Below are 25,182 nucleotides of genomic sequence, written 5' to 3' on the forward strand. Positions count from 1 at the left end.
CAGCAAAACAAGTGCCACCATTTTAAAGCATTGACCTTAGGTCTGCATAAAATGGCAATATGGAACAACATATGTTGAGGTATCTGCTGTACCGTACACCATTTGAACAACAAATTTGAAATAAAACAGATTGTTTATGTGCAGCACTTTTGCAACCCTGTTTGAATGCAGCTTTACTTTAAAGGCATAGTAATGGTGATAGAACACATGGTTTCCATCGTCTTTGCACAGAGCAACCTCATTACAGATAATAAAATCAGGATGGTACTCTGTACCTTGATATTTTATCCACTTGGCACAAAACACACTGGTCGACTATACCATTACAAATTGTGCAGCAACATCAACCACTGTACCCTGATTTAACTCACTGATTGTCACCATTTTCCCTGGACCTAGTGTAAAAAGTAATCTTTCATTGATAAATGTAGTTGGCCTCCTTTGGTCAGAGTCCACAATGGAAATTGCGCACTAAAAGCTTGTGGTGCGGCGGTTTGAGCAGCGTTGACTGAGGCTGGTGAGACCAATATGGGAGTGGCAGTCTCTACCGCACACCACTTGGCTCTCTTTTTGACAGCCTGGTGTATGATCTTCTCTTTGCCGTCCTCCTTCAGCTGGTTGTGGAGCAGGCAGTAGCTGTACTGTGATCAGTCGTGATGTCCTCCTAAAGCCTCTATCCCACTGAGTTGTGAACGTTGCCGAAATCGGAATATGTCGCATATGTGTTCGAAGTTATTCGTAGTTGCCGCCATTGTAATTTGTCGCAAGGAAATTTTGAACATGTTCAAATCCATTGTTTCGCCAACATGCGCACTTGCTTGGAATAAAATCCCGTCATAATTCATCATAAATTGTCATAAATGTGTCGGCAAAGTTCTTTCCGAGGTCCCATACATAAATTCACTCTGACGCCCATATACTATAGTGAGAGAGCGCTTGTGTTAAGGCGGAGCGCGCACTGTTTGAAGAAGTGCAGCTTTGCCTGGAACAGCACACGCATTAATATCACATTTCAAAAACGAAAAACAAAAAGCTAACTTCGAGAAATGTGTTGAACATATTTTCTACTTTGTATTTCATGTTTTACAAGTGCTTAATGTGCCCCCGCCCACCACCAGCAGCACGCATGCAGTCAAGCCGGTGATTTATCCTCCAAAACGCAACAAGATGTTGCCGCACGGGCATAAGGCTATATGAGCATTAAAATATCAATGGCATCTGACTCCCTGGAAAAAATAGGTCTAAGCCGTTTGCGTGTCAAAATTATGACATACCATGTACGCTGCCATATTGGACTTTTTTTGTGCATGCAGCGCGTTATTGTTATAAGGAGGTGAACAGGAGACAACAAGGCCCTGTTCATTGTGGACTTATTTCCTAAAATTCCTATGGCGTTGTATTGACATAACTTAGATAGCACTCCTGCATCTCAGCCAACCCGTGTTAATGTGCGCAACCGGTTCATTATGGTGGTATTAATAATAATGCATCGGATTTACATAGCACTTTTCTAGACACTTAAAGACGCTTTGCAATGGAGTGGTTACATTATTCATGCACTCACAAATTCACACTGTGGTGGCTGTAAACTACTTAAGTAGCCACAGCTGCCCTGGGGCTGCCAGCCCCTCCGACCACCACCAAACATTGGCACCTTCCATAAACTAGTGTGAGTAGCACTGGAGGCAATGTGTGTGAAGTGTCTTGCCCAAGGACACAACGACACATGTCTTGGGGAGAGCGGGGATCAAACGGCCGACCTTCTGGTTACTGAACAACCGTCGCTACACCCTGAGCCACGGCCGCACACAATGAAATGAAAAGTGTGACTGCATCATTATCACCAAAATTTATGGATAGGCTGATGATAGTCTGAAAATATTAGAACAAATTTCGCAGTGTTTTATTATTATTATTATTATTTTTTATCGTGATGGCTCTATCCATTTGTCTAAGGCAAAATATTACTCACTTGTGTCCCAAAAAACACAACTGATTGTCCCCAAAATTTATGAGTACATGCGCAAACATGTGATATTCTAGAAATATTACAACAAAACTCGCAATATTAAGTTTGATATTCAAAAGCATTATATATATATATATATATATATATATATATATATATATATAGCAGTTCAGGTTCGCGACAAAGCTGGACAAGGATGACGGGAGGGTCTGGGTAAGAGGGCATGTTTCCACCAGTGCGTGCAGCGGCCAGGCGAAAAGGAGTATTTCATCCAAGCCCTTTATGACTTGTCAGAGCACTGTGAATTTGGCGTGAATAGGAAAGAAAATATCAGCGACCGTATCGTTGTTGGAATACTTGGCAAAGAGCTCTCTAAATAAGTCATTCTTAAAGAATGGAAAAAGGCTGATGCAACAAAATGTTGCCAACTTGTTCATTCCATGCCTTGAAGACGTGCTGCGATTAAAAATCATGGAGGGCATACGAAGTACTAGATTTAGTAATTGTTGTTGTGGGGTATACTCATTTTTGCATCACCCTTATTTGAGTAAAACAGAAAAATGCGTAATCTAATTTATATTATTAGCCTTACTTCCATGTTATTAGTTAACCAGATGTATATTAAACTTAGTTTTGTTTTTCTGTTCATTGAGATATTGTTTGAAATTTTACTTTTCAAAAGGTGGTGTACTAATTTACGCTGAGCACAGTATTAATTACAATTAAATTACAGTTCAAACATAACGCTGGCACCGGGCTGGAATCTCCTATGTCACAATGGGGCAATTTCATTTTTTCTACAGATCTATATTATTGGTCAGTCCACACATAGGGGTGTTGTTTTTATGGAAAATGATTTGCTCACTACAACCTTAAAAATGCTGGGACGAATTTGTAACTCAAATATTGGGTCAACGCTGTTGGGTCAGCAGTTTGGTCAGTTTAATTAATTATTGGATTAAAATCATACTAAATAATTAAACTAACTGTTGGGTAAGGGATGACCTGCCCACAACATGAAAAAAAAAATACATTGATTTCATAACCCATCTGTTGGTCTGAGCTGTTGGGTTGGGTTGGAAAAGCCCCGCCTCCTCGAAAAAATTCTGTCAATATGACCCTATCTGACGGTAGTAGAAGAAAGGAAGATACTACAGGGGCCCTGGGGGTTGTGCTTGCTCTGTCCTAGCCGGGGTCGACGGCTCCCCTCTTTGGTGGAGATTTTCATGCATGCCAGATCCACCACACCAGCATCTATCGAAATTCAAACACAATCTGCTTCTTCCTCTGGTCGTTGAATCGGTGGAGGCTGATGTCTGTGGATCTCACTCTGCTTTATCTATTCTTCCTTCCTTTTCTCAGTCTCTCCTTTGGTCTCTTGAGGTCTCCCTAATTTGTTGGAATTTAGATGTTTCTGGGGTTGGTGAAAGACTCTGGTTGGTAACCCGGTGGGTAGTAGGTAATGTCTGGATTTCACTTTCCTTTCTTTTCTTTGATCCTTCCTTGGGTCTCCTGACAACCTCACAACTCTAGCTGGATTCTGAAGTATTCGGTTTAGGTGAACAGTATGGGATTTTTTTTTTAGGTGAACTAATGAGGACACACTCACACGCTCGCACACATGCACACACACATACAAACATACAATGGCACACGCACATCCTCACGCACATACAAAATTAAAAAATAATTTAAAAAAAATTAAAAGAAAAAAAAAAGAGAGCAATGATGACGACATGTCAAATCGGTTAAATTACCGAATGAACAATACTGAGCTCTCAAAAGAAAAAGAAAAAAATAGAACAACATGTGGCCAGCTGCACAGGTTGGCCAGTACATGTTGCAGACTGCCATCCATAGAGCACAGTGGATCAGAGCAAATGTCCCCAAATCTGCGCCAATTTTGGCAGGCGTTCCCATCCTCTTCTCAACTTCTGATATGAAATAGAGAGAGAGAGTCCTTATAACATAAGGGGTACAAGTATCTACAAAAAAATTAAAACAAGAACAAATATTAAGCAAAGGTGTGTTTCTGTAAAATGTGTTAATTTGTGGAATAATTTTGGAACTTACATGAAAAGATGTCAGTCACTTGCCGAATTAAAAAAATTGTCTAAAAGCAAAGTTTAAAAAAAAAAACTTTAATCAGACATGAGCTGTTAAATTTGTATATATGCTGTAATCTTTCTCCCTGGTTATTTCCTTTATTAATTTTAACAAATTTTACCTGACGAAAACAAACTCTCGGTACGTGCGGGCACCCTCGCAAGCCTGAGTTGCTAAGTGAGACATGGGCTTAACTGACCAAAGTAATAACATGTTAAATGTAACTAATATAGAAGAACAGTGAATAGCAATACCATAAAATATATATAATCCTCACACTAATGACTAATGTCAAAAAAGAATGAAAAGCCATGTTACACAGTATATACAGAATGCTGTTTGTTACCGCTGAACATATTTGATGAGCATACATTAATTTGCATCCTGCTACTTGTAGTTGATAGTTTTATTTTAATTACAGTATTTTGATTGAGAAAGAACCTAGAAATAAATGTACGATCAACACGTTCAAATTTAACATTTATTTAATTGCAACAATTTTAACCGTTTGAAAACGGGTATAAACACAGAGAATCCAACAAGATGTTTTTTCCCTACCTTGTAACTGGACACATTGAAAGCAAGGTGAAACTGGATTTGACCCTAAAAACTTTGATACACATTCACAATAATAAAAATAACAATGAGAACGATAATAACAACAACAATAATAAATCTAACGAGAGTCAAAGCAAAACTGCTTTATGTGTGTTTTGTCAAAAATATTAGCTAGCTATGGTGCAAAAAGTTTGATCAAAAGAAAGTGAGAATAATACAAATACTAGATATTTGTAAATATAAAAATTCAACAAACAATTATTCAATACAAATGTGCAGAAAATACAAATTAGTCAAAAATAAATATTTTAGACAAAAAACATTAGAGAGAACACATGAGAAACTAATATACAATATTATCAACTGCAAAAATATAGAATATTACACAAAATAGCTTAAAATACACAGTACAAAATAATACACAAATATTGCATGTAAGAAACAACTATCACGTGCTGTCAACTTCAGTTCAGATGATTGTTTTTTCTCTGAATATTGCTCACACTCTCCACACTTCACTGTAACATAAGAAACCATCACTCAACGTTACGTGTATTGGCTTTTATAAAAAAAAAAAAAAAGAACAAATACTTACTCTTATACTGATTCTTTAAAATTCACTCCAACTTGAACCTATAAAATATATGTGTGCAGCAGAACACAAGAAAAAAAGAATTTATCACTTTGTCAACAACAACAATTAAGAATACTGGCTTTTGTTATAACTGTATTGAGAAATATTTACTAGTACTGCATCTTCATACTTCACTGTAACTTTAAAATAACATGTATAACACAACACTAAAAAATAATCACATCAGTTCAGCCTACTTGCACAAGTTAGAGTCATCCAAGTTGACCAGATTTATGCAATGTAAGCAGCACTGCTATTTTGTGAGCACCAAAAAGTTGGACAATTGCCCCGAGTACTCAACAGTACTACACAACATCTTACTGAACCTGCTCCCTGACACACGCGCACAAGCACAACGTGAGATAAAACAACACCCAAAACAAAACATCCATTTGTTTGAGGGTAACTCAAAGTAACACGACAGAAATGCTCTACTTTATATTGCAATAGCTATCGCTGTTAGCTAGCTATTAGCCAGAGGGGGTTGGTGGGAGACAAACTTTTTGATTCCCTCGCTGCTGCCTTGATTCGAAAACCACGTACGTAACCACAATAATTGATATTTATTTGTTTGTAGCCCACGGTAAAGCGATAGAAATTCTCACTTTTACACTGAACTAGCATACTGTATCTAGTTAGCGAACAGCCACGGTGGTGCTTTGACAAACTTTTTTCAACACACGACACTGCCGCAACAGTGATGGTAGCTGTACCTTACACTTTGTTATCCCGGGGTATTTGAAACAGATACACAGTACGAAGAAATAATTATTTTCCTCACCTTTCCATTTGCCGTATAGTTGCCATCTGGATTGTCGAACAGCATGAAAAACAAAAGAAAAAAACGCTGCCTCCCTGACGCGTCTGATGATAATCAAATGTCGTCCGACGTCCACCTGTAGAAGCTCACCCACGCCCCTCCCCTTGCCCGCTTGCGTGCATGTGTGCCGAAATGTATTTTAAAATGTAATTTAATTTAATAGTTTGACGTTTTGAATTAGTTTGATTGTGTTTTGTTTTGTTCTCAAATTTCTATGGTATTACATAGATTAATTTATTCTACGCCTTCCCAATCTTGTCAAAAGAGAGTCATCGCTGCCATCTAGGGGCCAAAAATAGTCATTAGGCTAACTAGATCTGCTTGAAACTTTCACCACAGCTGGCCAAGGCTTTCCTCCACCCGTTTCCAAAAAAATTTAAAAAAAATTGGAGAACGTCTTTTAACGTCCTTGGCAGCCCTCCGTAGGTTTTTACTAAACGTCATTTAACGTCCTTGGCAGTAAAAGAGTTAAAAGCATTTTTTGTAACATTGCACACATTAGTATGGCATTCAATTCAGCGTTACGTTATTATATTTGTCATAATTTTGACAATAAAAGAATATGTAGAGATCTAAACAAAATTGGTGTTTATTTACAATTATGCGTGCACGATCATTTTGTCACAAACTTGACGTACAAATGTACTCCATGTTATTTATACATATCCCCACCTAACATTTACCTCGCATGTCTTTCAGTCACGTTTATCAGATAGACTAAAAGTGCCTCCTGAAAAACACTGTGGTTACTGTAAACAAAAGTCAAAAAGAAGAAAAATGTCAGGAAACCTCTCTCCAAACAGCTACTCCGCACAACATCGGTGTTGCTTTGATGCAAATGGGTCAGAGCCAAAGGTAGAGTCCGAAGTCAGGGAGGACCCCAATTCCTGTTCATACATGTGTGCTGCCTCAGCAGCATCTCAGTTGGAATCCTTGCTCGACCGCTACCAGCAGCAAGCTGGTTTGGTATTCCTCTGCCTAAAATGAGTAAAGAAACATTTTAGTTTTAGACAATATTGTTCAATGTTTTGAGGACTAAGGAAATCAGAAGTATTTACATTTGGTTTCACATTTGGTTTTACAACAACACAGAAAAGGATTATTTTACACGGGTTTTTCTAAACCACAATTTTAAAAGCAATGTCTGAATGTCGTTGGTTTATTATTATTATTATTATTATTATTATTATTATTATTATTATTAATGTAGGCGCAAGGGAGAGCAAGCCAGTGTCTTCTTGTGCCAGTCCCAAGCCCGGATAAATACAGAGGGTTGTGTCAGGAAGGGCATCCGACGTAAAACTTTGGCCAAATCAAACATGCGAATCAAATATATGACTTTCATACCAGATTGGGCAAGGCCCCTCGGTGCTGTTGACCTACAGGGTGCCGGTGGAAACTGGACCACTGTTGGTCAAAGAAGGAGAAGAGGAAAGTGTGTTTGTAGGAAAAGGTAGAGAGCTGGTTGACATGATTAGGAGGAAGGAGGACATATTGTGTGTTCAGGAGACCAGGTGGAAAGGGAGCAAAGCTAGAAGTTTATGAGAAGGGTTCAATTTATTCTATCATGTCGTAGATAGGAAGAGAAATGGAGTAGGAGTTATCGTGAAGGAGGAGTTTGTTAAGAATGTCCTGGAGGTAAAAAGAGTGTCAGATAGAGTGATGAGCCTGAAGCTAGGAATCGAAGGTGTGATGATCAATGTTGTTAGTGGGTATGCGCCACAGGTAGGATGTAAGCTGGAGGTGAAGAAGATCATTTGGTTGGACCTTGATGAAATGATGCAGATCATCCCTGTGAAAGAGTTGTCATTGGTGCAGACTTCAATAGACATGTTGGTGCAGGAAACAGAGGTAATGAGGAGGTGATGGGCAGGTTTGGTATCCAGGAAAGGAACGCAGAAGAACAGATGGTGGTTGACCATTGAATGGAAATTGCTGTTGTGAATACTTTCTTCCAGAAGGAACATAGGTTTACCTACAAGAGTGGAGGTAGGAGTACACAGGTAGACTACAGTTTATGTAAACGGTTTAATCTGAAGGAGATCAGCGACTGCAAAGTTGTGGTAGGTGAGAGTGTAGCCAGACAGCATAGGATGGTAGTGTGTATGATGACTCTGGTGGTGAGGAAGACAAAGACGGCAAAGGACGAAAGAGGACGAAATGGTGAAAGCTGAAAAAGGAAGAGTGTTGTATGACTTTCAGGAAGGAGTTGAGGTAGGCTCTGGATAGTCAGGAGGTGCTTCCAGATGACTGGACACCTACAGCAAATGTGATCAGGGAGACAGTTAGGACAGTCCTTGGTGTGCCATCTGGAAGGAAAGGAGATAAGGTGGTGGAATAAGGAGGTGTAGAAGTGGATCCAGAGAAAGAGGTTAGCTAAGAAGAAGTGGGACACTGAGAGGACTGAAGAAAGTAGACAAGAGTACAGGGAAATGCCACGTAATGTGAAAGTAGAAGTGGCAAAGGCCAAAAAAGGGGCTTACGATGACTGATTGACTGACAGAGACTGATCTATACAGGTTGGCAAGGCAAAGAGACAGAGATGGGAAGGACATGCAATAGGTTAGGGTAATAAAGGATAGGAATGGAAGTGTTTTGACAGATGCCAGTAGTGGATGGGAAGAGAGTACTTTGAAGAGTTGATGAGTGAGGAAAATGAGAGAGAACGAAGAACAGAAGAGGTGACTGTTGTGGACCAGGAAGTAGCAAAGATTAGTAAGGAAGAAGTGAGAAGGTCATTGAAGAGGATGAAGAGAGAAAAGGCACTCGGTCCTAATGATATACCTGTGGAGGTATGGAAGTGTCTCGGAGAGATAGCGGTAGAATTTCTGACTGGGTTGTTCAATAGGATCTTAGATAGTGAGAAGATGCCTGAGGAGTGGAGGAGAAGTGTGCTGGTGCCCATTTTTAGGAACAAGGGAGACGTGAAGAGTTGTGGCAACAACAGAGGAATAAAGCTGATGAGCCACTTAATGAAGCTATGGGAAAGAGTATTTGAAGCTAGACTGAGGGTGAACATTTGTGAGCAGCAATATGGTTTCATGCCCCCCTCCACACCCACCCAAAAAGAGTACCACAGATGCAGTATTTGCTTTGAGGATGTTGATAGAGAAGTACAGAGAAGGTCTGAAGGAGCTGCAAAGTGTCTTTGTAGATCTGGAGAAAGCTTATGACATGGTTCCCAGAGAGGAACTGTGGTTATGTATGAGGAGGTCTGGAGTGGCGGAGAAGTATGTTCAAGTGGTGCAGGACATGTATGAGGACTGTAAGACAGTGGTGAGGTGTGCTGTAGGTGTGACGAAGGAGTTCAAAGTGGAGGTGGGATTACGTCAAGGATCAGCTCTGAGCCCCTTTCTGTTTGCTAAAGTATTTTGGGTCAACAGTCCAGAGCAATGGAGAGTGTGGAAAAGAAGTGAAGAAGCGTGTGCAGGCAGGTGGAGACCATGGGTGGAGAGAAGTGTCAGGTGTGATGTGTGATAGAAAAATTTCAGCTAAAATGAAAGGAAAGGTTTATAAAACAGTGATGAGACCAGCGATGTTGTTTGGTCTGGAGACAGTGCCACAGAGGAAAATACAGGAGGCAGAGCTGGAGGTGGCAGAGATGAAGATGCTGAGGTTCTCTTTGGGAGTGACCAGGATGGATAAAATCAAGAATGAGTACATCAGAGGGACAGCGCATGTTAGAGGCTTTGGAGATAAAGTCAGAGAGGCCAGACTGAGATGGTTTGGTCATGTCCAGAGGAAAGATAGTGAGTATATTGGATGGAGGATGCTGAGTTTCCAAAAGCCAGGCAGGAGGTTTTATGATAAAACAACAACAAAAATTACCACTGTTTGTTTATACTGTTTTGTTGTTGTTGTTGTTTTTGGGCATATTACTTCACCCTAAGGTGAACGTGAAAAAAACAAATTTACAGGCATTCACTGCTGTAGCGGACAGTACATCTTGTAAGTTTGAGCTCTTAACTTTATATGAGGCTTGACGAAAAACACAGTCAGCCTAATAGCGAGGTTAAAAAAGAGTTTAGTCTACTCTCTATGTGGGTTAGGGTTAGGGTGAGTCAAGTTCTTCTCCATGGCTATCCGTAACAGAGAGATGGTGGCGAAACATGCCAGCCTTCTGTTAGACGTGGCACGACCTTTGTAATATGTGGTATACTGAGCGTGAATGCGTTAAATATGTCATTGTAATATTAGGTTCCCCAATAGAGGGCAAACTCGCTTTATGTTACCCACAATGTTTCCATGTAGTCAACAGAAGTGAATAAGAGAACTAATTGTACCGCAGCAGGTGTTTGCGTGCTTAAGTAAATTTTTGGAACTACAACTTGAGATGTTGTGTTAAGTTATTCGGCCACTACGCAACATCTTTTTGGCGACAAGGGCAAGTGATATTGGAGAAGAAAGGATGAGGCTTTACGGACGAAGAGACATTGGAAAGGGGGGAGAGTATCGTGGAAAGTATGAGAAAAGTTGTCGACCATTGGCACTCTGGCGGCGTTTGATGCTAAAAGTCAACGGTGGGAAGAATACTGTGAAATAATGGATCTGTTTTTTTAGGCTAATGAGATTGAGGACAGGGATAAGCAGAGAGCTATCCTCCTCAGTGTGGTCGGCGCATCTACACACAGTTTAATCCTGAATCTCCTCAGCCCAAGTAAACCAAAAGAGAAGAGTTATACAAAGCTGGTGACGTTGCTGAAGAACCACTTCAACCCGAAGCCTAGTGAAATCCTCCAAAGGCACAAGTCTCACACAGGAATAACTCAAATTTAAGGACTGGCCAGGTCATATATGTGGTGGCCAGGAATGGATCAAAATGTCGGGAGAACTGTTCAGGCACGTCCAGAATGTCAGGCACATCAAAAAGCAACTGCACTTTTACATTCATGAGAATGGTCTAAATCACCTTGGTCAAGGATTCATGTGGACTACGCAGGACCATTCTTAGGAGAAATGTTTCTTGTAATTGTCGATGCACATTCAAAGTGGCTGGATGTTTACCCAACAAAACATGCATCTCCTAAGTCACTATTGAAAAATCCAGACACATTTTCAGTATTTTCGGAACTTGCTTCACAACTCAAATGAAGTACTGTATGTTGTTTTGAACGGAGGATCCTCACCTGATGAACAACTTTTAAGAGTAGTTCGTCCACAATTCCACATTTTACTTGGAATGGAAGAAGTCCTCTTCAACATTGGTGAATGGAGCCGTGTCTGGCACAAATGTCTCGAGGAGGGTTAGCCATTTGTTGTTGACCTATTGACTCAGTACTTAGATTTTTCACATAGATGATTACATGACACATAATTTCCTTGGCATCCAACTACCCATGTATTTGGACGGACGCCGCCATTGTTATACACGTCGCAACACATTTAGTGGGTAGTGACGTAGAATGGTGGCTGGCTCTCTGCAGAGCAACGTGAAACACCTATAGAGAAAGCAAGGTAAAAGCCTCCTAGCATTCCTAAAGAAACAACATGCGACGCCATGCTCTCGTCATTTACCAGACGCATTCAAGGGTTTTGATCGTCCCCTTAGGAACGCTTTGAGGCTTACCTTGCTTTTTCTTAGGCGTTTCGCATTGCTCCGCAGAGAGCCGCTGCCATTCTACGTCACTACGCACTGAATACGTTGTGACGTAAATAACAATGGTGGCGCATGTTCAAATAAAGTTTCTACAAAATGTATCAAACTGGAAATGATTTTTGAAAAATGAATCTCATAGTTATGTTAGTAACAACCAAATAAATAATATAGAGCAAACTTCAGGGTTCCTTTTAAGACCCCTATCGACCATCTAAATAATTGAAAATTACAAACTGACCGAAACCCAAATACATCAATCATCCAGGCTGTGTCCCTCTGCTAGGGACATGTGGTACTGCACCCATCCCACTCATTTCTATGTGAAGCACACACTTGGTTTTGACCACAACTTTTGAACCCAATGGCGTAGACATTCAGAACTAGTGTCGTGTTCCTCCTCTCACCGTTGTGACAGCTGTCATGCAACATGCTGTGAGGGGTCGTATTTTGGGGCAACGACCTATGTGGTAATTTTAAACTGGAGTGCTTGTTGCTTTTCACAGCTAATGGTGAGTACATGTTTCATTCAGTTGCCAATTAATACAATACAAAATTTAAAATGTGGATTTCGCAATCTTAGAATTGATTTAAGAGGCAATAACTGTACCACTGCGGCACGGTGTCTGACTGGTTAGCACGTCCACCTCCCAGTGCAGAGGACGTGAGGTCGAGTCTGGGCTTCGGCCTTCATGGGTGGAGTTTGTATGTTCTCCCCGTGCTTGTGTGGGTTTTCTCCGGGTACTCCGGTTTCCTCCCACATTCCAAAGACATGCATGGCAGGTTAATTGAACACTCTAAATTGTCCATAGGTGTGATTGTGAGTGTGGATGGTTGTTCGTCTCTGTGTGCCCTGCGATTCGCTGGCAACCAGTTCAGGGTGTACCCTGCTTTCTGCCCAAAGCCAGCTGGGATAGGCTCCAGCACCCCCCGCGACCCTTGTGAGGACAACCGGTTAAGAAAATGGATGGCTGGATGAACTGTACCACCTGAGCTAAGATGGGCCAAGTCATTTTGTCATCAGTATTCTCCTAGCTACGCTAGCCTCCATAGGAGTCATTGGGGTGGTATTTTATGGCTTATAGCAGCATTAATTTGTCAGAACTCAGAAATTATTTACAATGAACACAATTACAGTATTAGATTTAATTGGCAGAGTTGAGAATCCGATTTTAAGGTCAAATTGTCAAGCAAGACCAAAAATTATTTCAGACCAATTTGGCCCTCCTCATTGGTTAACAAAGGAAACACTTGATTTCTGTAAAGCTACAGCATCTTTCCTCCTCGTTAAACTAGCCTTGGCAGCAGGAACAAATGCACCCAGAGGCAGGTGAACCCATGGTGGTGCTCATCCTCAGGGCTATGTGGCCTTGGCTTCATTCATCACTTGGCTGACACATTCCTGCTGACTGCCTAAGGCTCAAACTCACACAGCAGGCTGTAGTGCTCCAACAATGTGCCATGTGGTCACACTTGACAACCCTGTTCACCTCAAATACATATACTGTAGTTCATTCTTTTATCTATTAATTTTAGGTAAGAGAAACATATATTCGCACAAAGTTATATCAGAACAACACTAAAATTATTTTCGATCTCCTGTACTGGTGTACAACAATGGAATAACTTTTTGGATTTTGGAGTAACCAACACAGAGACATTGGCTGTCTTAAAAAAAAAAAAAAAGTATAAATAATTTATATTTAACAGATACACTGATGAAAATCGATTTGCATACAAGGTCAAAATCCGGGTGAAAACCCTGAACTGTAAACAAGACTTGGTGTTCCTAAAAAAACATACATAAAAACATACAACATACAACATAAAAACAATACATACACAGCTGAACCTGATATCTTTGCTCAAAGACTTGGGATTTGTTATGTCTTTGAAAAACAACTACCAGTCTGAGCATCCTGATTGCTAAAATAATTACTGATTCTAGCCTGTAAAACAACATGGAACTAGTGAACTGGTCTTTAAGTGCTCTGGACAAGATCTTTTCACTAATAAGAACTGGACCTGGTCAACGCTCATGTCCGGGTGGAACTTTCATGTCTGTATTTGCAGAAAATAGCTGGGGAAGATGGCGGCTGCTGTGTCTAGTCCCACTCGAAGTTGAAGACCATCACGCTGGTGGCTGGAATGCTTCTGCTAGTGATCGGAGCCTTCTGGCTGCATCAAATCCTCAGAAAAATGCAGGATGGGCAAAAAAAGGCGATGCAAATGGCCACTGTGGCTCTGAGCACCATCACTGGAGTGCAAGCCGACTTGTCCAAGACCTGTGACGACATGTCACAGATAAAGAACGACCGAGCTGCATCCAATATTGCCACGAACAGAATGGTAATGAATTTGTCTACAAAGAGATGATTTCTCGTCGGAATGCAGCGATGAACAGAAATCGAGACAAGAAAGAAACTGACTGAAGGGTGAGGCTGGATGCGGCTGCCATTTGTTCTTAGCTATCTAATGCTACTGGACCAAACTGATCAACAAGAAAAGAAATCAATGTTTTGATCAACAAAGACTATTGGGAAGACAAACTTTTGAATCAACCAACAACTTGATAATCCACACAACTAGATATGTGACGAATTACCACTTTGATTAACTGCATCAAATTGCATTCTGGGAACAGGAATTAATAGGCTTCCGCTTCATCCCATCAGCCCTTTTTCTTTTCGGGTATAATTGTATGTGAAAAGTGAATGTTGTAAATTGTCTCTATGATTGTCCGAAAGGAAAAAATTACAAATAAAAACAAAGCAAAACAAACAAACAAAGAACACGTTCAACAATTTTTGGCTGTCCGCCCAGAAATGTTCTTTAAAAAAAAAAAAAGATGTAGAAAGTTCCACATATATGCAAAAGTTTAACGCAGATTTGAGTTTTAGCAATTCTTTGATTGTGTATTACTAGAACGTCTCTCAGTGTACATAGGTGTTCGCCAAGACTAATCATTAAGACTCATATTTACATATATATGTTTCTTTTCGTAGTAGCCTTTTTTTTTGGATCATGTAAGTTGACTAACAGAAGTGTGGTCTCATAATGATTCTGAGAGGAACTATTCTTTTGACGCCATATTGACTGAACATAAATTTATTTACCTGGGGGTATCCTGGGCACTAGGTAAATAAATTAGTGTATAATCAGGGTTGGGAGGGTTACTTTTAAAATGTAATCCATTACAGTTACAAGTTACCTGCTAAAAATGAAGTTAATAACGTAATCCAAGTACCATAATATTAAAGTAATGTAACTGGATTACTTTTGGATTACTCCAATTATGAGTATCGTCATGAAGACAAAATAAAAATAAATAACACCACAATATATACAATGTGCCCCTGCTATTTGCGGGTGATAGGGACAGTGATTGGCAGCCTACAACTATCAAAAATCCTTGTGTAATTAAAATGCATGTAGGCAATTGATTGATTGATTGATTGATTGATTGATTGATGGCCATAAACTGTTTTCGAACTGTCACTGAAAGCAACCCCACCTCACAGTTTGATAGATAGATAGATAGATAGATAGATAGATAGATAGATAGATAGATAGATAGATAGATAGATCCAATGAAGATGATGATACGTGACATAAACTGCAAAATTAACTTTTATCCCAGTCACAAGTTTAGCCGTGTATATGTTGTGCATGATGTTTAAATAGTGAATTGGTCGGAGGAAGATTTGTTTGGAAGGTATAACTCACATTATGGTTGTAGGCTAGCGGGCTAGCTAGCAAGAAGCTACAGCGTGTAGCATGCCGCTGGATTCTCAGGTCAAACTTTTGAGTAAGTTCCAGTGAATACCGGTTGTCATTTCCTTCTCTCGTTCGTGAAGCTTTTTCAAACTGCTCGTGTGTGGAGGATACGACTAGTCAGTTCGTTCGTTCCTCCTCCCCGACATGTAGCAACGGTTCCACTCGCGTGCACGTGCGTGCGTGCGTGCGCGCGCTTGCTCTCTCTCTCTCTCTCTCTCTCGCTCTCTTTCTCTCTCTCTCTCTCTCTCTTTCTCTCTCTCTCTCTCTCACGCACTCTCTCTCTCCCTCTTTCCCACTCTCATCGTAGAAATTGTAATCCCCATTTTTAATAAATGTACATGTAATCTGATTACATGTTTTTTCCTGTAACTGTAATAGAATATAGTTTGAAAAAAAAATTGTAATCGGATTACGTAACAGCGGTACATTTATTCCGTTCCGCCACAAGCCTGTGTATAATGTAACTTGAACAGAAGGCGGGAAGCATCCTATTCCTGACACTGCTGGGATCAAGGTGTGAAGCTCAAGCCAGAGTGATTAATTTAGCAAAAGAAAAATTAACAAGAAGCTTCAATGGAAAAACAATTTTTGCACCCTCTAATCTGTGAATTTACTGTGTGATCCAAAGGTCTCTTGCACCAATCCAGCATTGACCTTTTTTATTTGTTTAGGGCGTGAATGTTAAAAATGTACGTGCGACATTCTTCCAATTTTACTTTGACCCTGAGATAATTTTAAGTAGATCACTCATACTACAACTACAATTTATATGCAGTATTTTTTTTCTTATTTGATCTAAATATGTGATTGATTTGAACCAATGTCATAAGTATTGAAATAAAACTCATTTTACTGAAAAAAAGACCAATATTGTCAGGATGGGTGGATGGGAGTTTGAGGACCCGAATACGGGAAGGCAGAGCAAGGAGGCAGAGGCTCAGTCAAAAGAGGGATTTAATTAAACCAAAAACAAGGAGGTAAACGATGTACTGTCCAGAAACAAAAACAACAAACTCCAAGAAGGCAAACAATGCAAAACATGGGGGGGAGCAACAGGGCAAAAAAAATGGGCACAGGCGAAAAGGCTTGGGCACAGGGACTCGAGGCTGCAGCGGCACAGGCAAAACGGCCGGGGGATGCAGCTTGTCTCTCCGTTGCCTAGTCTTTTGCCGCCTTGGAGCTTGTGCTTGGCGGTGCTTGGCTTGGCGGTGCTTGGCTTGGCGGTGCTTGGCTTGGCGGTGCTTGGCTTGGCGGTGCTTGGCTTGGCGGTGCTTGGCTTGGCGGTGCTTGGCTTGGCGGTGCTTGGCTTGGCGGTGCTTGGCTTGGCGGTGCTTGGCTTGGCGGTGATTGGCTTGGCGGTGATTGGCTTGGCGGTGATTGGCTTGGCGGTGATTGGCTTGGCGGTGATTGGCTTGGCGGTGATTGGCTTGGCGGTGATTGGCTTGGCAGTAGCTGGGGTGGCGTGGCTGAGGCAGACTTGGCAGAGGAAGACTTGAGATCAGCCTGTCACCATGGGGAGTGAGGAGCAACAGGGATACTAGAAACCAAGGATACGGAGACTGAAAGAACATGATGAGAAGAAACGGGATTAGGCGAGGAACCAGGTGAAGTGGGGACTAAGTCTTGACGTAGCGGTAATGTGGTGCTATGAGGTGCACAAGATGGGGACCAGTGATGAACATGGCGGACACCAAGGTGACGGGGAGTGACGTGACATGGAGTTAAAATAATCCGCAAAAGAAAACCGTGACGAAAACATGTAATGGTCAAGAGTGCTGGTGAAAAAATCCAAATCAGTGTCTAAATTGAAACTGGAATCAGTAAGAGCATTAGCCAAAAAAGAGCCTTCTTCATTATCATCTGTGAAATTTGAGTCTGTGTCTATGAAACAATGGGGTGACAAAATTGTGTCATAGGGAAGGGACTTAAGTGAACTAAGGAGATCGGGTGAATTGGGAACAGGGGACAAGGCGGAACCAGACAGAGAAAAAGAACCTACATGGAGGGAATGGGATTGGGTGGCAGGCTGACGGCGCTTCCCGCTGGGTCTGATCATGGTCGATTCATTCTGTCAAGGTGGGGGAGTTTGAGGACCCAAATGCGGGAAGGCAGAGGTTCAGTCAAAACAGGGATTTAATTAAACCAAAAACAAAGAGGTTAACAATGTACTGTCCAGAAAAAAACCCAACAAACGCCAAGAAAGCAAGCAAGCAATACAAAACGTGGGGGGGGGGGGGGGGGGGGGGGACAACAGGGCAAAAACTGGCAGCATAACAGGAGGATAACAACAAAACAGAGGGGAGAGAGGAGACTAAATACACACACACACTAACGACACAACAAGACACACCTGAGGCAAGACACAAGTGGCTGAGGGCACTGATTGGTTGACATGAGGAAGGGCAGGATTACACTTAACAAGACCAAGGGAGACACACAAGGAAAAACAGAATCCAAACATGACAATAATAGGGAGTGGAGCTAAAAACAGGCAGCCAAATGCTTACTTTAAAAATGTATTAGTTCTGGCCGTGGCCAAATGTAAAATCATATAATTATTAAATACTGTGGTTTTAATCAAACCTCTCAAGTTTCGTGAAAATTGGTCATGGGGTGGTTTTGGAAAAGGGGAGTTAACATTGACCTCTGCTGCTCTTTGCTGTCACTTGTTGCGCTCTGTTATGGGAATACTACTACAGTGGTACCTTGAGACACAAGTGAACCTTTCTTCACAACCGCAGCATTGCAAATAGTGAACAATTCCTCAAAACAGAGTCATTCCCATTAGTTGTCACCGCAAATTAGCATAAAACAAAGACAGTTATACTTTGTATATTTAAAACAATTGGATTTCAGCCTTTAATCATCCATCCATCCATCCATTTTCTGCTGCTTATCCGAGGTCGGGTCGTGGGGTAGCAGCTTTAGCAGGGGATCCCAGAATTCACTCTCCCCAGCCACCTTGTGTAGCGCACCAGTAACCAAATAATTAAATAACCAATAATCACCTCATTAAAAAAATTGTTATTTAATCAAATTTAATATACAAAAATAATCACATCCCACAATTCATGTACATATAGCTACTACAGTTCTACTACTATCTATGTACTATTATTAAAAACTTGTGCAATATTGTCCAGCAAATCTACTCAGGCTTCAAGCTTTCAAAGTGCCTATAGTTTGTGTGTCTAAATGAAATGAGGAGAGTCTCTGTCCCTGAGGTCTATTGGTGTGCTGTCTCATCAATAACTTCATATTGACAGTTTAAGAAAGACACACAGAGACAGCCCACCCCCACAGTATGACGCCTTTCAAAGCCTATATGAGAGAGGTTTCAGGTTGAGGAAATGAGTCTTGTTTCTTTAGCTCTGTGCCTGAGCAGGTGGTCAGTCCAGGCCTATCTGCCTTACCCTCTGTTAGGCACTCACATACACAGTAGCAGCTTTCGATGCAGATGTTGGTTAAAAAAAAGAAGAAAAAAGTGAACATCTGCTGTGTATTCATGAAGTGAAAAAAATGTGTGTGTTTTTATACAGACTATCAAAGACATAACTGAATCCAGAGTGACGGTGACCAATTGAGGAATTTTCCCCAAAACATCTTTATAATAGCCTTTATATTTGACCAGTTATGACTCAAACATTTTGTAATTAGTAGATTAACACCTATATACTTGTGGATGTGATGTCATCACTGGCGTGCACAGGCAGATCCCTAGTGGTGCTGACACCCTTGCCCCTCTGCCCTCTCTCAAAAAAATGCCCTTTGGAAAGATTTTTTTAGATAAACAGTTTACTGAGGACAGGTCAATCTTTTAGAAAAGCTAAACGATTAACCACATGGGGGTGGGGGAGGGGGGCTGCACTGATACGCGCCGCCTGTGCTCACACTCCCCGACCTAGCTGCTTCTCTCCCTCTGTCTCTCTAAACGCAGACAGCCACGGTCGCAGTGGGACACACACGCGCATCTCCTCCTCTGTCCACCCCAGCCAGGTAACTGTGTTATGAATCTAGTGAAATTGTATTGTTTGTTTGCCCTCTATTCCTATAATCGTATTTAAGCATGTCTCATACAGCACAAACAACTCAGCATAATTTAGCCAAATGGCCACCTAATTGGCTAGTTTAACGCTATATGCTAAATCAAACATGGATAACGTAATGACTACTGGCGGAGCTAGTGGGGAAGCCAGGGTGGCACGTGCCCCTGCTCGAATGTGATTGGACCCCGCAGGCGCCAAATGATTGACATATCTCGGTCACCGGCACAGTGGCGCCGCACATCTTGCCAGTGCAGCCTCCCATTTTTTTCAGACACCTACTAATTGTTATGCCCATCCTGCACAGTAGGTGGCACTATGTACCACAATGTGTTGTAATCCACCTTAATAGGAGTCTGAAGAAGAAGAATCTGCCGAGTCCCATCAAGACACTTCAGTTCAGTGCATCAAGATGACACCTTTTTGGCGATGTCATGTTGATTTACCCATGACCGTGAGGTGTGAGTGACTGTTTAAAATATAGTTTATATTGAGATAGATTGTTTTGAACGGACATCAATAAGTTAACGTTGTTTTGAACTGACATCAATAAGTTAACGTTGTTTTGCACAAGCTAAAAAAAAAAAAAAAGTATTTGGCATCATCTTTTGGAGAACAACAGATTCATGTTCTGGATGTGCCCAGTTAAAATCCTGACTTAAATTCTTTCAAAATACTGTGGCGGGAACTGAAGCGGGCAGTTTATGCTAGACGCCCATCCAACCTCTCTCAATTTGTTGCATTTTGCAAGGAAGAGTGGCAAAAATCCCCCAAAGTAGATGTGAAAGACTGATAACTCACTAAAGAAAGTGTTTGGATGAAGTTCTCATTGCAAAAGGAGGTGCAATGTTGTGAGAGGTTCACATACTTTTGCACCCATGAAATCTGAGTTTTTCTTAAATCAGCAACTTTTGCTCAATGATGAATGATAATATTATCATTCTGTTTGTTCGAGTCCACTATTTTCAATGTCAGCATTTAATAAGGTTATTTGACATTTTATGCAAAAAAAATCTGACCATGCCTGCAGGGTTCCTAAACTTTTGAGCAGCGCTGTATATGATTGTATTTTCTAGTTTGCCTTCTCAGTTTAGGGATGGCTTATCTATACAGTAACTGCCTTATTTTACACCTCTTTCAATCCAGCAATCCTCCCTGTCCAGAATTTGGATATCTTTGTTCTCGAAGGAATATAATTTCCTCTTGAGATTCTGGACTTTAAGAAGCCGTCCGGAGGTGCTTGCACAATGTGCCTGTGCCATGTGGTTTCTTTGTCTGTCCAATGTAGAGGTGAATGCACTCCTCACTCCACTAAACTGCTTAAATAATATTACTTGAGTTTTCATCTGGATTTTGTCATTGGAGTAAACCAGCTTTGGTGTTAGATTGTTAGCAGGTTTGAACTTGTTGGCATGTTTTATGTTTTATACATATGTGAGTTTGTTCTTGCTGTCTTCCGTTGTTGTTGTTGGTGATTTTCTTTGCTCTGTCCTTCTGATAACCCCTATCTTGTGTTCCAGTGAGTGATGGGAGTCAAAGACGTCTGTGTGGGTAGGTTTTCTGTAGACCTTAATATTTTGCATCTTTTGGTTTCTGTTTCATGACATTCACAATTGTTTTACTGGCTTTGGCCATTGTCAGTGCTCTTGTTGATTTTCCATCAATTAACATGGATTCCAAATTGCTTGTTTTTAGCCCATAAACGTCTCTCTGGTTTCAGTGTTGAACAAAGACATTTTTGCACTATTTATTTTATAATTGGGCAAAAACACACTTACATCACATGCTTCAATGCTTATGTTGACATGATAAAAAACAAGTGGATTCAAACATTGAGTTGTCATGTATACAGGCCAAACATGCCTGGAACTGAAAGTTTCTCTAATGTCAAATTCATCTTTTGTCAAATGCTGTTTTCAGTTTACAGCAAATAAAAAAAAAACATTTGCTTCACGGTTAAATTATTCCTGGAGGGGAACATACAGGTATGTGAACACTGGTCATTCATTGTACCCTTGTGCATCAAAGAAGCCAGTGGTTTTCCTGGTTTGGTTTGGTTTCCATGTCTCTATTCAATACAATGCACAACATATTTGCTTGCACCCCAGTTTATTTAGTATAAACTGTGTGAGTCGTGTTTTTTTTTAAAAGGTTAAATGGTTAGTCACCAATATAGTCAAGGATGGATGGATGCATGGATGGATGGATAGTTGAAGTGTTATGTCAGTCAGCCTTCATATAAAGGGAACATAATCACAGACAGTCTCAGGGTTTCCAAATCAGATGCAGTGCATATTGCCCCCTAGTGGTATGGCTGAAATAGTACTAGAACTAGTTAGAGGCGTGAATGCAGCATGAGCATCAGAGAACCCCTCTCATTCGTTCATATTCTCTCTTTAATTAACGCACGCCCACACACATGCTGTATGCTTGCACAAAAACACTTCAACCAGGAATATGCATGATTTGTTTTAAATTATTTTCTTTCACAAATGCCAATAATACCTCTGAAAAAAATCACCGATATGAACCGTTAGCCATTATTTAAGAGAGAACAGAAAAATAGAATTAGTCACAATTGGCCAAAAGCGGCTTCACCCAACCTTACTGCAATCTACAGCTACAGGCATGTTGCCATAACAACGCTTTGTCCAAGGGAGGACTAGTGTCAGGGTGCAAAGCGTGTGACGATAAGCAACACGTGTCCATGTGTCGTTTACAGTTTTCTCTCACTAGGCTAAATGACTCCACCCCACAAAAATAAACCAAAATAAAATACTAAATTTTGCCATAAGTTGATATTCAGCCAAGCTTACAACAATATAGCAACAATCATTTCACTGCAGATTAATAAACTCTAGAGAGAGATTCAAGATTCAATGTGTTTATTATTATATAAACAGTAGTAAAAGAGTAGGGGGAAATGAATGAGATCTTTGCTTTGATGTTCACACGGATGCAAACGTGATGTAAGATATATACAGTATATATATATATATATATATATATATATATATATATATATATATATATATATATATTAGGGGTGTGAATTGCCTAGTAGCTTGCGATTCGATCTGTATCACGATTCATAGGTCACGATTCAATACTCTATGAAAAGTACTTATGATATATGACGCATCCGGCTCACAGTTCAGAAGCTGAGGGTTTAAACCTGGGTGGTGTCCAGTCCAGGGTCTAACCTGCCTCATTACATTGTAGTGTCTCATTCAATTTAATTTATTTATTTAGTTGGACAGTGCATGTTAGTGAACAATACATGGGACTCATGCACATAAACATATGGTATTTCCATCCATTGTCCCCAGGCAGATAACAGAAACAAAGAAAGAGAAGCAGACAACATTCACAAGATTAATAACATTAAAAAAAACATGCTTATTAAAATGATTAAAATGATTATTAAAAGTCCAAGTAATGGTTATATTTCTGTTGTGCTTTTAACCCATTTTTCTTGAAGGTGTTGAAAGTTGGGCATTCTCTGATATTGAACGTTAAGGCAGGGGTGTCAAACATACGTCCCGTGGGCCGGCTCAGGCCCGCTAAGGGGTTTAATCCGGCCGACAAGACGATAATTATAAATAATAATAAAAAAAAAAAGAATTGTAGTGTAAGACCAATTAATCAGCCAGCCACAATCAATACATTAATTCACAGTCCTCAGATGAGCAATGCAATTTGTACACAGAATCGTCCTGGATGTCATTATTTTACATGCAACCTAAAGTTACGGTTTGTTTATTTTATTTTTATTTTTTTTAAATCATAGATCGATAAAACATGTTTTCGGTTATTTCACCTTTTTTTTTTGTTAAATACATAACTGGAAATCAATTCATACATAGTTTTGATGCCTTCTGTGAGAATCTCCAAAGTAACCAGTCATGAAAATAAAGTAAATGCATTGAATAAGAAAGTGTGTCCAAACTTTTTGCCTGTACTGTATATGCAAAACAGGTAGTTTTAACACGCTCGGAACTCATACAGGCAAAGTGTTGTTGCGTTCCATTTGCATTTGTGTTATTTTTTTGGAACAATATGATTTTATTTGAGCCCCGTAATTTAGGGCTGGCCCACAAAAAAGTGAAAATCTGTATATGATTGATGACAATTGTTTTTAAGTTATATACCATTCTTTCCGATCCGGCCAACTTCGTAATATAGTTTCCTCCATGCGGCCCCTGAGCTAATATTAGTTTGACACCCAACGTTAAGGTGTTACAAATGTTACGACCTCTGACTGATCAAACCTGTACAAAAAAATGTTCGTCTGTATGCCACTTCACAGTCTCCTTTGACCACAGACCAGTTGTCCTGCTCATCACTGTTCTTTCCCTACTGTCCAGTCGTGTGTGCTGTCTTTCATCCTGAGAGGGTGGATCTGTATGGTCATTGTTTGATCTGCACACACGTCCTTTCTCTGCTTCTTCCTGGGCTGCCATTGGAGGGCCCTTCCTCATCCTATGACTTTTTTTCTACACCTAGGCTCCACTTAGTGGTTTCCTGTACTCTATGATCACATTGTGATGAGTTATGCTACCATATTTTTTTCTTTTTGCAGTGTGAATATGTTGCCCTTAAAATGAGCAACAAGACTCGCTTTCATCTTCCTTTTGGGCAACTTTTATTACAAGCCATGGTCAAGTTGTGTCAAGCAGTTCTCAAGCAGGACTCACATTCTCATAAGCCACTTTATGTGTCTCTTAAAGGAATATAATATATATATATATATATATATATATATATATATATATATATATATATATATATATATATATATATATATATATATATATATGAAAGCAGACACATAATAGTCAACATGGAAATAAATGAATTATTTAAATTAATTTTGTCATATTGTAATCAATTTAACTTTTTAAATGTATAATTTAATTTGTTTTAACTTGTAAATTATAGGGTACCACACCAAGAGCCAACTTAAATCTTAATCTTAAATCTTAACCAACTTAAGTACACATAAACCAGATATACTCGATTTATAAAATCCTTGTTGTATTTGACTTGTGTGGATGCTGTATTTACAGCTATAATTTGGAATGTGGTGGTGCACAATCAGTTACTCTGACTGTTGTCTCAGCCAGTCGCAGTTAAAGATTAATTAAATAACATCTAATTCCAATAGTGCCGTAATTGCAATACTTTTTCGTGGGTGTGGGGGCTAATGCACTTTGACCCATTCCAATATACACACTTCACCACAAGCTCCACTTTGGTGCTCCTAAAGTAGCTTCAAATTTGTCCAAACAGTGCCCCCCGGTGATAATTCTACAAATCAACAGCACATTCTCAGCTTCCCTCCTTGTTTCTCACGTTGTTATTCCTCATTAGATTTTTCAAGTCCTAAAAGCTCAGAAAAATGTTCAAGTTTATATCAGGAAAATACCAAGCATTAAAATGAGGAATACCTTGCTTTTTGTGGTAACAGTGTTGTACATTGTGTATTGTATTAGACTTGTTAACACTATGCCACGTCAATACATGTCGTCCTCGTGTCTCATGTTACATATATGGAATAAGAGGCCCCTACAAAAAACCCTTGACACCCCATGACCCGGTAACCAGTTCAAGTTCAGTTCAGAAGTTTACAGCGTGGAAATCCTGCTTTTGTGTGTCCTTCACGGTGGGTAACCATAAAAG

This window comes from Vanacampus margaritifer, chromosome 2 (genome assembly GCF_051991255.1).
Source record: "Vanacampus margaritifer isolate UIUO_Vmar chromosome 2, RoL_Vmar_1.0, whole genome shotgun sequence".
Classification (NCBI taxonomy): domain Eukaryota; kingdom Metazoa; phylum Chordata; class Actinopteri; order Syngnathiformes; family Syngnathidae; genus Vanacampus; species Vanacampus margaritifer.